General features: G+C 58.7%; 1 pseudogene; it reads right to left on the bottom strand.

Moving 5' to 3' along the window:
- Positions 1–9,143: 9,143 nt before the first annotated feature.
- Positions 9,144–9,778, bottom strand: LOC137771784 (glutathione S-transferase Mu 1 pseudogene; annotated as a pseudogene).
- Positions 9,779–14,369: the final 4,591 nt, after the last annotated feature.

Raw genomic sequence — 14,369 nt, 5'->3', positions numbered from 1 at the left:
TGAGAGGTGTCGGCCTGCCAGTCTCACACACCTGTTAGAGGATTTTAAAGAGAAATATTACAGCTTATGCTGTGCAGGTCTGTGAGGAAGTTGGCCTGGGACTTTAAGACCCCTGTGTTTTGACAGTTCACAATTCCAATTTTTTAATAAACTCATAAACCCTGAAGCTGGGGTTATAATCATCAGCAATTAGAAAACCAGTCATTTATTGAACACCTACTGTGTGTATCACTCTGCTCTTTCCCTTGAAAGGCTTGAAATGCAGACGGGCTATATTTTTTTTAAAGTCACTGAAATACATGCTAGCATATGCTGAGTGACAAACGACAGCATTGTGAAAGCAGAACGTCCCCCTGGGTCCCGAGGAGGAAGCAGTTACCCAGAATGCCCCAGTGACACGTCTGCCCAGCCCAGCCCCCTACACAACCTTCACCGGTTTCCCCCTCGGCCAGGAGAAGCCAAGCACAGTGGATTGTTGGCCGGATGTTTTAAACTCCAGGTTTTTCGGCTCAAGGACACAGCGGGTGGTCCCAGGCCCTGCCGTCCATGACAGCATATCTCTGCCCAGCCCTGCGGTTTGGGAGCAGAGCTAACAGGAGGTGCCCATGGTGGCCCCTGGAGAAGGGGCACTGCTGTGAGCTGTGTTCATCCTTCTCAGATGCGGAGCACCAGGCAACAGGAGACACGGCACCGTTTGGATCTAATCCGTCCCCCGGCCGGGACCCAAGTCTTTGCATTCCCCTGGGTTCGTACACTGTCAAGAATTTTCCTCCGCATTTCAGAGGTGAGGAAACTACAGCTCGGAGTGCAGAATGCCGTTCACCCAGGTTTCAAATCCATGAGAGCAGCGCCTCGCTGACAGGACTGCTCGGTAAGGCCCAGTGTCCGGGCGGACTCTGAGATGAAGGCTGCCTGGCCAGCCCTGCTGTCATCCCCCGCCCACTGCCGCCCAAGAGTGGGACTGAGCCCAAGCACAGCAGGCACACTGAGCTGGGGCGGCGGCTTGCAGGGGGGAGACCTCTCCCTAGGGAGCCAGTTACTCTTTTGCTGCTGGGTTTATGTTTTTGGAATAAATCACTGGTGTAATAATAGAAAAGAAGGCGCTGGAGTGAAACATCGTGACAGAAGAGCTCCCGCTGGCATCTCGATCAGTTGTGGGTTTCTTGCCCTGATGTCCTCCTGCCCAACAAGGGGGGCAAGCTCCCTTCTTCCCCTCCAGCCCCATCTCCGGGGTGGGCTCTCTCCCCGCCCCTAACCTGCCTGCTTGGGAGGAGGCCTTGGTGCCCACGAACCGTATTTGTTTCTGTTTGGGTTTCTAGAGTGGTCTAGGGGGAGAGGGCGGTTCTGGGGCTGGAAGGGACTTGACAGACCATCGTGTCCAATTTTCTCATTTTCCATGAGTTCAGGGTCAGTGACTTGCCCCGGGTCCACACCTGTATCTGACTTTCCTGCTGGGGGGACATTTCCACCATGACACCCTCCCCTCGGTGAGGAGAGGAGAGATTTCCAGTGAGTTCCAGGCAGCTGGACACCCGCCTGGCGCTCTCCCTTTTGCGTTTTCCCTTCCCTCACGCCCTTCCCCTAGTTGACCCCCAGTGGTCCAGCCAAGCACCACCTTCTCCGGGAGCTTCCTGCTCCCCAGGTTGACTTGACTATCCCTCTTTTTTGTTTTTAAACTCCTTTTGCCTGTGTCCATTATGGCCAAACATGGGCCATCACGCTGCAGTGAAGCCATTGATTTACCTGGCGGCTTCCTCACTCACCTGAGCACTGCTCGAGGGCAGCGAGCCGGTTGTAGCATGGTGCCCAGCACATAGCAAGGGTGCAAAAGACGTTTGCTGAGTGTGTGCAGAAGAGCTCACGTGGCCAGCAGGAGTCTGGTCTGCAGAGAGGTGGGCGCCCCTCCCCGGGCAGGAGCGAGGCTTGGAGAGCGCGTCTGGTGGGGACGGAGCAGCGCGTGGAGAGGAGGAGGAGGTGGGGGGCGCGCTCGGGATCAGCTGTGGGCGTGAGACGATGACGAGTCCAAGTGTAAGGAAGTGACGGCATCGCCAGGAAGGCCACGAGCCCCCCTGGAGGCAGGAGAGATCAAGGAGGTGGGAGGCACATAGGCTGCAGCAGAGACCGGGGGGCTTGCTCCGAGCGTTGGTTCCTGCAGAGTCAGGAGGCTTATCCAGGCTGAAACCCCAGAGGGTCCAGCACCCACCGCGCTCCACCGCCGAGGCGGTCAGGCCAGGCGGACCTCAGGACTCCCGCGACACTTAGTGCCAGGCACGGGATGCCTGAAAGGGGTCGAGGTTACACGGGGTTGCCACTCCACCCCCAGAGCTGTGCCGCCACGTCACGCTGGACGGGACGGCCTCTGCGGTGGCAGGAAGGCCCAGGCCTCTGATGACCTGAGCGTAGTCGTGCAGGAGCCGACGAGCAGGAGCTCCTAAACAAACCGATTCGTCTCGCCAGGTGTCGGCTGCCTCACCTGGACTCCCAAGTCTGTACCCTGAAGCTACCTGCCCCTCTGGCTCCCCACGGAGCGCCATCCTGGGCCCCAGCCCTCTGTCCTGTCCCCTCCCCCCACCCCGCGGGGACAGACTCTGCATCTTAAACGCCTTGTGGCCACAGACTCAGCAAAGTTTTGCTTGTGGCAGAAATTCACAGGAGGACCAAGACCCAACATCCAGCTAGAGGATGGACAGGGGAGATCCTTCTAGCATGGGGGACGTGTGCGGAGTGACGGCCTGGGACTGACAGCTGGAGGGGACGGAGACAAGCCAGCTTGTCTTCCTGCCCCTTCCTGCTGCTCCTGTGGAGGGCGGGCACTGGGATAGCCCCCCATTCAGGCCCCTCCCCTTCTTGGCACAGTGGCAGGAGCGGCTGGTTGACCCCTCATCGGAGAAGCCACCTTCCCCTAGAAGAGCCCACCCAGCTCTGTAACCCCCCCTTTTCACTCTGCTCCTCCCGTGTTAGCAGCTCAATCTACATGCTGATGGTTGTTGGCCTGGCCTTCAATGGCAAGAGGCTGCAGCCCACACGTGCCAAGTGAGGAGGAAGTTTCCCAGGAGCATTTTCTGCTGCTCTGAGGCCAGGGGAGGCCGGGGCGTGTGTGAGGAGCTGGACTTTGGGAGAAGCACTGGGCTTCTGGGGGCAGAGAACGATGCTTCAAGGGCATCAGTCCCCTCCCACCGGCAGGTGTAAGAACCAGGATCTTGGTGACTTGGCTCCCAATCTGATGGTTAAGTCGTCCTGATTGTAGAGCTCTTGTGTCTGTGGGGCTGTTCTGGATGCATTCTGCATCCAGAATTCAGACAGGCCCGAAGCCCAGACCTGCCAAGGAAAAATGGCCTTTGCTCTTCCCAAGGTCATAATAAACACTGGGAAACAGAAGGAAAGCTGTGTGTGAGTGGCTCACACTGGCTGAACAGGCCGGCTCATGGCAACGGTGCCCAGAACGGTCAGGCAGTCGGGGTGGTCAGGGCAGGAGGGAGCCCACGGACACCAGGATGGAGGCAGCATCTTGGCGGGAGCCCCAGCAGAGCCCTGGCCCCCTCGGGTGGGTGTCCTCAGCTGTGATCTTACAGGGGCTCTGGGGCTGCCGGGTGGTCCGCTGGTCTGGGATCGCCCTGCAGGCTCTGGCCAATGCCTCCTAGAGGTTAACGTGGTGACATCCCTAACTTTGTACCCTTGCACCTCATGTCAACCATCCCGTGTTTGCATTCTGGCAGCCACTTGAAGTCCCATCCTTGTTCTTCTCACCGGTCAAGGATTCCTCCTTCTCCTTTGGGATAAAGAAAAGTTGGAAGGACTTCCCTGGTGGCACAGTGGATAAGACTCTGCGCTCCCAATGCAGGGGGCCTGGGTTCGATTCCTGGTCAGGGAACTAGATCCCACATGCATGCTGCAACTAAGAGTTCACGTGCCACATCTAAGGAGCCTGCAAGCCGCAACTAAGACCCGGTACAACCATAAATAAATAAATAAATATAAAAAGCTTACTACAAGAAAAGAAAAGTTGGAAAAGAATTAGACTCTCTTTCAAGGCATATGTTTGGTGTCGCCCTGGCCTGAGATGGAGCATTTGGCGAACCCTCCAAGGTCTAGTATCTTGATTATTTATGAAAATGGTATCTTGATCATTCTACACGGAATGTTCACACTTTCCCAACTTCTAGTTTCTAAGACTCCGAACCCAAGACAGAAGGGGTACCATCTCGGTCTCCTCAGAAGCCAATGAGGCATTTTCAAGATATGTGCACCTTTGGTGCCTTCCCAAAGGCGGTTGCCAATAATAAAACGGCCTCTTTCGTTAAATATTTATTGTCTTTTTTAGGGCAATTTGCATCATTGTGTCACCCAACTTACTGTTCCACTGTGACCACAGTGTACTGTAAACCTGGTCCCCTTGGTCAGGATTTCTTCCTTGTCTTTGGAGCAGAGGCGAGAAACTGATGAAAAGTTACCTTCTTCGTTTAGGGCAGATGCTCAGTGCTGCCCTGCCCGCCTCGGCTGCTACAGTCTGGTCCCCACAATCCCTATGAGCAGGAATTCTATTCTCTTCTTACGGGTGAGGAAACAGCCTCAGAGAGGTGGGGTCACCTGAGCAGAGCTAGGGAGTCCAAACTGGGTTCATGGCCAGGTCCCTTAACCGGACAGCCTGCCAGCCTCTCCCATCAGGGCCGTCCCCAAGCCCCTCACTTTTCTGGTGTGGGCATATCACTGCTTCGCCTGGCCAGGGCCCTGGCAGTGTCCACCCTGGGCTCCGCTCCTAATTCTCAGAAAAGACCCCAACCTCCTCACATTACCACTGGAAAATTAAAGAAAAAAAAAAAAAACCCTTTGATTCAGAATCAGAAGCTCATCAGCTTAAGAAACGCTGCTTTTTAAAGTGCCTCTGAATCACTCACCTTTTCAGCAAGCCTCCCCCTCCAGCCTGCGAGCGGGGCAGGCGAGGCGGGGAACAGAGCAGCCACGAGGAAGCGGTGGCCCCGAGTCGGCGATGACGCCCAGGCGTTCTCCTCCGGGGATTAATCACCTCCGATTACGGCTGCTGACTGAGAGCGAGTCACTCACGGCGTCACCTCCTTTGTCTGACCCTCGCCTCCCTGCCATCCGGCTGCTTGTTTGTCCACGATGCTGGAGCGTGCTGTGCTTGCTGGCACCCCCGAAAGGAAGCCCGGCAGACAAGTGACTCAGGAATCAGGACCCACCAGCCTCCCCCTCACCATCTGCTCTCAACACCGTGCGCCTCTGGGGCAAGAAGAGGGGCCGTGAGATTGCTCCCCCAGAGCCCGCAGATGACTGACCCCTCTGCTCGCGGATCGGATGGTACCCTGTGCTTCTCCCCAGCAGTGACAAATAAAGCCATCGTTTCCCCATCACCCTCTGCGAGGATGCCAACAGCCCACCCGGCCTGGGGGCGTTCCAGGGCTCACCCGCAGCTCCCCTCACCTCCCTCTCCAGCCCCCCTACCACCTGCCAGCGAAGCCCGGGGCGGCTGGGCCCCTGCTGCCTTCCTGCTCCCTCGGAATCGCCGAGCTTCCTCGCTCTGGCCGCTGATGCAGGCGCATGGCGCCCAGAGGCACCGTGCCACCTGCCTGCCCAGGGGCACCCGCCCGGGGACCCCAGCCCGGGCTCTCTGCCCTGAGCCACAGGCATGGGCGCATCTCTGTAGCACAGTCTACAAGGACTCCCTGAGGTCGCTTCCTTTGACCGGCGCATAGCCAACAGTGACTCTACACAGTGTCCCCCAAGAAAATAGGGTACACTGTGACCCCTGCTCCTGGGAGACAGGGAAACCCAGCTCCAGGAGCCCATGCACCTGTCCCACCTCGGTGACGTGGTACCAAGTGTGGAGCAGTGACTCCGCGTGTCGTGGTCCGGCCCTGGCGAGATGACATGGAACACCCCGAACACCTTCTCGGGGCGCCTGAGCGCCAGAACCGGACAGAATGTGGCTGGACCCTGCTCTGCCTCTGCTTCGTTTGGTGGTAGGGGCTGCTCTAAGCGCTTTTCAAATGTCGTGCTGCCTCTTTTAACTCCTTTGGGGTGGGACTCGTCAGGATCCTCGGTGTGTGGCTGGGAGAGCAGAGACCGGGCCCCGAGCTCACAGGCTGGGGTCAGGCCGGGGCGCCCTGGTCCACGTCCCCTCGCTCCTCCGACACCTAACTGCATCGACTTGGCAGATGGCTTACTTTTCTGTTGCTTCAATATTCTCCTCTCTAAACAGCAGTGGTGAGGGAACGTCCTCCCCCGGTGTGAGGGTTGATGGGACCCTGTGGAGAGGGTGTGTAAGACGCGGAGCTTAGGGCCTGGGCGCAGCAAACACGTGTGGTTTACACGGCTGACCTCGGGGCAGAGCTGCGAGGCGGAGGAGGGCGGGAAGGACGGAACATTCAGGATGGTCAGGAGAGACACCCCACCTCCTATTCCCAGAGGTGCCCAGTGGGGCAGATGGGAGGTTTCAGGCCCTGTGGGGGTCCCCAGGTAGCACGCCGTCTGTCCCTACCCTGCCGCGCTCAGCCCTTCCTCTGCGCGCACCTCCCAAGCCTGTGGATCAACCAGGCCCTGAGATAATTCTGATTCTGAAAGCAAAAGGCTCCGTAATTGCGGCTCTTACCTACTGGGGATCTTAGTCTTCTTTGAGAGTTGGATAAAAACTATAAACTCTTTCTCAGAAAACTCCACATACACAGAGATACACAAACGTGTTCTTAGAAATCAGGGGTGATCATCTGACCCCAAGATTTCGAGCTGCTTTTCCATGTAGTCAGGAAGGATCCCGGGGCCGTGGCAGCAAAGCTGGCCCAGGCTTTCCCCTCCCAACCTCATAAGCACCTCAGCTCTGCCGGCCACGCACTCCCTGGCTCCCCCGAGAACATCCCTGGACAGTGCCCCACTCCCACGCCCAGCCGCCAGTGCAGAAGCTGCAGCGCTGGTTGCGATGGCGCTGGTGACGGCAGTTGCTAAGGAGCCAGGAGGCTGGGTGGGGGAGGTGAGTGGGCAGCAGCCCAGCAGAGCTGCCCCTTATGCAGGTCTGAGCGCCTCGGGCCCTGGAAACGGTGCTCCCAGCTGGCTGCCATGGCAACTGGCAGGCTTGGGAAGCTATTCATCGGGGTCTGGACAGACTTCTCCAGCTCCCCCTGTTCTTTCTTCTCCCTAAGTGGCTGACTGCGGTGTGAACGGGTCTGCCGGATGCGGGCCAGGGGCACAGAGGGCAAAGGGCTGGTCACACACCCCACACGGCAGGCTCCCCCGGAGCCTGAGTGACCGGTGACGGGCCTGAGCCAGCTCCCAAGCGGAGGGCCAACCCCAGAAGCAGGATGCTCATCCCTCTTCCAGGGGCCCTGGCCCCCTCCTGCCGGGGACCGCTGGCTCCTGGCCCAAGGAGTCACCCTAGGAGGGAGACATACCTGCTGTGCCCCAGGTGAGCCAGCGGCCAGGTGGGATGGATCTCTTCCAGCAGAGCCACTCAGAAGATGCGGGGACCACGGAGGGTCAGGCTGACAGGAGGCGTCAAGAGATCGGGACTTGATGGCACTGGGTCTGATTTAAGCGAGACAAAGGGACAGATGAGGTCAGAGGTTAGTGAAGTACCGTGTCAGGCCACCAGTCACTGGTCTGGTTGTCGGGCCACTTAGCACCACCATCACCTGAAGCACTGTCCAGTCATCCCCACTGGGTGGTGATTAAATGGTATGCCTCTCTCAGCTTGCTCTTGGAGGCTGCCTTCCGAGTGAGCCATCGTCCTCCTTTTGAGACAAGAGAGCTGGCCTTAGGGATGTCAAGCCACCTGCCCACGTCATGCAGCCGGAAGGTAATAAAGCTGAGATTTGAACTGACGTCTGTCTGCCTGCAGATCCATCTCTTACTGATGTGCCAGCAGGTGGCAGAGGGACCAAGGCTGCGAGGCTATGACCTGTTCACCTCTCCAGACAAGGGCAGGCCCCTCCGAGCTGGTCTGGGGTTCAGGTCCCTCGCGGCCAAAGTGCCCCCTCGCTGTGCATTGGTGACGTGTGGCTTTATTTTTATTTTTTATTTTTTTTAACAGAAAGAAACAGGTCCTCTTTTATAATTTTTTTTAAATTAATTGATTTATATATTTATTTTCTTTTGGCTGTGTTGGGTCTTCGTTTCTGTGCGAGGGCTCTCTCCAGTTGCGGCAAGTGGGGGCCACTCTTCATCGCGGTGCACGGGCCTCTCACTATCGCGGCCTCTCTTGTTGCGGAGCACAGGCTCCAGACGTGCAGGCTCAGTAGTTGTGGCTCACGGGCCTAGTTACTCCGCGGCATGTGGGATCTTCCCAGACCAGGGCTCGAACCCGTGTCCCCTGCATTGACAGGCAGATTCTCAACCACTGTGCCACCAGGGAAGCCCTGACGTGTGGCTTTAGACCAACAGTTACATTTCTCCTGAACCCCGGGATCTGCTGTGCGATCACTTGGCATCATTGTCTTTAAGACACGTGTCCGAGAGTCTGTGACCAGGTCTCTGGTGCCTGGCGGTGACTCCAGGAAGCTCCACAGGAAGAAGATCCTGGACAGGAGTCACTGGACCCCCCGCTGCCAGAACAACTGGGGCACCTGGAGGACGTCACCTGGTCTCTGCTCTCAGAAGCTTGGAGGGCAAAGCGAGGACGCTGGGCTGGCTGGGATCATGAGAGGAAGGGAACTAGCAGTTAGAAGCACCTACTACGCTCCAGGGATTCTAGTACATTTATTGTTGAATCTTTTTTTTTTTTCCTGCAGGTATGATTAAAGCTTTACTGGGGTTCAGACGGGGCTGGGCCGGAACCACACCGGGAAGCAGGGCCTGCACACCAGGCCAGTTCCGGTCTTCAGGGCAGGGCTAGGAGCTCAGAGCGAGCTCTGTGGGCCAGGGTTCTTGCTGGGCTCCTCATAGCAGAAGCAACCATGGAAGGGAAGGGTCATCTGGTTGTCTTTAGTGCAGGAGGGACAATGTGGGGCGGGGAGGAACTTTGCTGAAGAAAAGTGGGGACTGAAGCTTTAAAGGATAGATGAAAAGGGAGTTGGGAGGGAGATAAGGGGGCCAAGAAGGCATCTAGAGTGAATAGAAGGAGAAAGAAAAAGACAGATGGTTCTGGGTGCAGGGAGATCCAGCTGTTTTCCAGGGCACCATCTCCTGGTTACAGGGCACTACTTGTTGCCCCACATAGCAATCTTCAGAAACAGAAGGCCTGGAAGCAAGTGAGTAGGCTTCATGTAGGCAGAGGTCTTCTTCAGGCCCTCAAAAGGGGAAATGAAGTCTTTCAGGTTTGGGAATTCATCCAGGCACTCGGGCTCACACGTGCAGTGCACATCAGGATGTTATAGCCAGGACATCCACATAGGTGAGCTTGTTCCCTGCAAACCAAGGCCTCTTCCCCAGAAAACCTGAGAAGAGCCTCATCTTTTCAGGGGTCTCCTTCAGGTATGCAGGCTTCAGTTTCTCAAAGTCAGAGCTGTAGCAGATCCTGGCCACGTACAAGCGGACATCCATAACCTGGTTCTCCAATACGTCCACGCGAATCTTCTCTTGCTCTGTCTCGCCGCAGGTTGTGCTTGCGAAGGACGGCGTTGCTCTGGGTGAGCTCAGGAGCCGCGTCAATTGAGTAGGGCAGATTGGGGAAGTCCAGGCCCAGCTTGGATTTTTCTCTCAGCCGCTGGCTTCTGTCACAGTCGGGAGCGTCCCCCATCGTGTACTTCTTCTCCTCATGGTTCGAGCCTGTGTACTCTGGGAGCAGGCGGGCGGCGTGCACCAGCCCGCGGATGTCCCAGGAACCCAGGGTCATGGGCGTGGTGCTGGTTTCTGTGCTCTGAGTGGAGGTGCTTCACAGGAGCTGGGCTGGAACTGTATTGTTGAATCTTCACTCGAACCCTTTAAGGTCGGTAGTGCTGCCCGTGTTATGGAGAGAGCTCAGAGAGGACGGCGGTGTGACCCAGAGCAGCAGGACTTCAGCCCGGATTTAACTGCCTCCAAGTCTGTCAGCTTTCTGTTCTATTCTCTGACCTCCCACAAGCAGGGGCTGCTCCTCGGGCCTGTGGACGCCAGGGAGCCCCGATTCAGCCTCTTAGCTGGGAGCCTACATAGCCTTCTTCCTCCTCGGGCCCCATCACCACACGGCAGATGGGCATCCTTCATCCTCCAGCTACTTTTATTTCTCTTTCCGTTCTTCTTACCCTCCTGGCTCCATCCAAGCAGGAGACCAGGAGGCACAGCCAACAAGCAGAAGCCAGAGCAAGGCTCTCACCCCATCCCCCTCTCCGACCACAGCAGAGGTGGAGACTGGGGTCCTCACCAAGCCTGCGTACAAAGGAGGGTCATCGGGGAAGCCTGGAGACGGGGTCTCTGCCCCAAGCTGCAGGCTGTGCATCTCCAAACTTTCCTCCGTATCTCTGCTTCCTTGGGAAGCCCTCACATCTGCAGGCCACGGCAGGATCTCAGGGTGTCCTCAGTACCCCTCTCTCGGGGATGGACGCCTTCTGTGCCAGAAGCTGACCAAGCTCAGCCTGTCTCTGGAGTCATGTCCCCTTTTGGAGTTATTTCTTAGGTGGCAGCTTGCAATCGTGGGAAGAGCTCAAGATTGGGGGTCAGAAGATCTTTGTGCTGTTCCCACTTCTGCCACCAACAAGCTGGGTGATCCTGAGCGTCTGGGTCTCGGCTTCCTCTCCTGTAGTCTCCGGACTCGCTGGCCCATCCTAACACTCTGCACTGTCCTCCGAGCTCTGCAGCTCCTCGGCCCCCTCCCAACCCAGCGATGCCTCCGCCCCCAGCAGCCAGGTGCCCCTGTCCTATGCAAACCTGCCAAAATGCAAAGCGTGCAAGGCATTTGGTTTGTTGGTGCTATGATTTCTTTTGAGCCAGGAAGTCGTATTTAAATTGTGCCCCAGTCAGCACAAAAGCCGGGAAGCTCGGGCCTTCTGCACAACGGATTATATAAAGCAGCTCAGCTCTCTTCCCTTTATTCTCCTCTTTGTCCCTGCTCTTTCCCCGTCACTCAGTCAAGTAACCTGTATTAAGTGGACGTGTCCGCGAGGCTGGGTGCAGACGTGTGAGCCAAGCCGACAAGGGCTCTCGGGAGGACTTGTGGTTCCCCAAGAATACGGCACAGACCGTGGAAGGACAAAGAGTTCCTCAGTGCCTCTGCTGTTTCCCACACCAAAGGTATTTGTCAATTTTACAGTGAGATCATGTTTTCTGTGCCCACCTCCTGCCTTCTCATCCAGGAAGGAGATCAGGCTTCTCTCTTGCCGGGGCCTCACCTCCGGCCTGGATGGGCTGACCTAGTTCCCGCATCTCTGGCACCAGAGGCGAGGGTCTGAAGATGGTGATGTGCCGGCCGTGCCCGTCCAGGCAGATGACGGGATGCTGACGGAGCTGGCGTAGGCAGTGAGGTCGCCGGCCTCTCCGGAGGCCCCGGGCATCGGTGCTCCTCGCTGAGCCTCCCCGAGGGCAGGGGCTGCCCGTGTTCCCCGTGCAGTGCTGACGCCTCGGCACTCCATGCCTGCGTCTCCGGAGCTCTGTGCATGCACCCAACGCTTGCACTCCTGCTTCTTCATTTAATCTTCTCGGCAACGCGGCGACGCAGGATTATTACTGCTGCTTCCTCACAGATAAGGACCTGAGCTCAGAGAGGCTCATGAGCTCCCCAGACCTCACAGCTGGACCGGCCAGGCCGAGCTGGGCTCACTGAGCTCTCCCGGCACCAGCTGCGCCCTCGGGAATCTCCCGGGGGAATCCGAGGGGCCCCAGCTCACTGCTCTCCTAAAACCGACACCACCTGCAGCCCCAGGGCAGGGGGCCCGGAGACCCCGAGCCCAAGCTCTCCCTGCACCTCCTCACACTGCACGGGAGACAAGGGCTCGGGACACGAGAGCCGGGGGGTCAGCAGGGAAGGAGGTGTGATGAAAGGGAGCCGCAGGGCGTGACTGCCCCCCCCCCCACCTGAGGACCACACCGATGGAACCTCTTCGGTGGGACAGAGTGTTTGAAACAGAGTGGGTGTTGAAGGGTTTGTTAGATTTGTTTTTCTTTTCCAGACAGAAATAAAAGAAAGTTTAAGAAAACATTAGGACATTGGCCCAGGAGTCCCATGTAAAACCGAGGTAGGCGTCTCGGGGCGGAACCGTCCTCTTTGGGTATCGGAGGCTGGCTGTGTGGGCAGGAGGGGGTGGCGGGAGCCTTCCCTGGAGAAGAGGAGGTCTGCTTGCACCACAGCTGCCCGAGGCCCCACGACCGGCCTCGAGGGGGGTCCGTGTGGCCGGGTGCCCGTCAGCTGGGTGCCGGGGCTCATAAAGAAGGGGTGCACGGGGCCCACCCTGGGAGTTTAGCCCAGAGTCAGGAGCTGTGGAGGAGGGATGTGGTCCACTCCGACTGCCCACGGGGTTCATAAAGGAGGGTCGGTCCAGCCACCTTGAGGCTGCACTGGCCACGTTGTCACTGAGAGACGATGGCCGGGCAGCTTACGAGGAGGTGGTCGGGGGCAAAGAGAGGTGAGGAATGGGAAAGACGGAAGAGAAAGGGAGCAGAGGTGGGGGCCGGACCCCAAGGATGGGGGAAGACGGGCAGGTGCCATGAAGGTTGGGCAGAGAAAGGAGCCAGAAACCAGGGGGCTGGGGGACCGTGAGCCCCGCCCCGCCTCCCGCGCTTGTGGCCCCGCTGGGCCTGCTTCCCCCTCCTCCCCTCCCTCCCCCCGGGGGGCCGGGGTGCAGCGTCTCAGGCCCTCCTCCCTGTCCTCCCCTCCCCTCCCTCCTCCCGGGGGTGGGGGTGCAGCGTCTCAGGCCCTCCTCCCTCAACGGCCACTCCCCACATCTTTCCGGATCTCTCTGTTCATTCAGCGGCCGCGGCCAAGGGCTGGAATCCCAAGCCCAGCTGTTGGTCCAGCGCTTCAGGTGCTGGTGGAGCAACTCCCTGCCCGGAGCCACAGTTCCTCCGTTTCTGAACCTCCCACACGAGTTGTAAGGGGGGTGCAATAGGGCAGGTGTAAAAGGATTGTCAATCACCAAAGGGTCAGATGCTTGGGGCCTACGTGAATTTCTAGGACTGAACTCCTCAAATCCCTTCCACGGGAACCTGTCCCCGAGGCGTGGGGCTTCGTGTCCCCTGACCTCATGTCCTGCTGGTCTTCGCCGTGCAGCACAGGCCTCACGCTGGAGGAGGCACCGAGAGGGTAGGCGGCCTTGCCAGCACTTGCCAGGCAGTTAACGCAGGCCGGGGTCGGAGACAGGGACGCAGAATTACAGCGTGAGAAGTGTTATTCTTTATTCCTGAAGCAGATCCAGGCTGTTAGCACTGAGAATAATCTAGGTGGATTTTCAAGGATCCACTGAATATGTATGATGGAGAGAATCTGAACACGGAAGAAACAGCAGAGACGCGAGAAGAAACTGGATGGATGAAGGCCGAGGGGAGGAAGGCTGGGACTGTGGCACGGGTGGACGTGGCTGGACAGGGATGGGGGAGAGGCGGGAACAAGGAGGCTCAGGAGGAAGGAAGGGGGAGAGGAATGGAGGCCGAGGGAGGGGGCCAGGAGCCGGCGGAGCGGGCAGACGCAGCAGCACACGGCAAGGCCTGGCCGCCACGCCCCGCGGCTCCCGAGGGGAGAAGATGCTTCCAGGGAGCCTGCGGATGGTCCTTGCTGACTCGGGCCCCGCGCAGCCCGGAGGAGCGGCCCAGTGCCTGCCCTGCGGGGCTCCGTCTCCTCCTCTCCACCCTCCTTCAGCCTCCGCCAGCCCCTCATGGGTCCTGGTGGAGCCAGAAGCCGCCACATCTCACCCGGGAGATGCGCTCTGGGGGTGAGTGTGTGCAATGTGTGTGTGGGTGTGCAAGCAGGCAGGAGGCCAGGGGAGGGGCAATGACTTGGGGGCGATGGGCCGGGGCGGGACTGATCTGCTGGCCGAGGGGAGGCTTCTCGCTGCCACCGATTTTCCTTTTACGCAAACCACCAGACTGCCACGGCCCTGCTCAGCAGGAAGGGCTGGGGTCCACCCCAGGCTCTGGGTCAGAAGAACCTTGGGGCTTCCCTGGCCTCATGCTCTCCTGCTGCTACTCACGGTCACTTTCCTACCCCTGCTTCGGGACGAGGGCAGTATCTACACGGCGTCCCACCCACACCCCGGCCCCTCCGCAGCCCAGCAAAGCCCTTGATCGGAAAGACGCTCAGAATGACCGGGGAAGGCGGGGTTCCCACCGGCCCCAGCCCCCTCCCCCGTCCAGGCCCCTCCCATGCTACCCCCCACCACCCACCTCAACCTCCCTCCCCAAGGGCGGCCTGAACACTGCAGGGACACCGATGCCCCTCACTGCCCCCACACCCAAGGTCAAGGGCTCCCTCGGTGGCCCAGAGGGGAGAGCCAGGCCCTGGGAGGGAAGCGGTGGAGGAG

Source organism: Eschrichtius robustus, chromosome 11 (genome assembly GCF_028021215.1).
Source record: "Eschrichtius robustus isolate mEscRob2 chromosome 11, mEscRob2.pri, whole genome shotgun sequence".
Taxonomy (NCBI): Eukaryota; Metazoa; Chordata; class Mammalia; order Artiodactyla; family Eschrichtiidae; genus Eschrichtius; species Eschrichtius robustus.
Note: the sequence above shows the minus strand (reverse complement) of the source record. Positions and strands in the feature narration are given on the sequence as shown.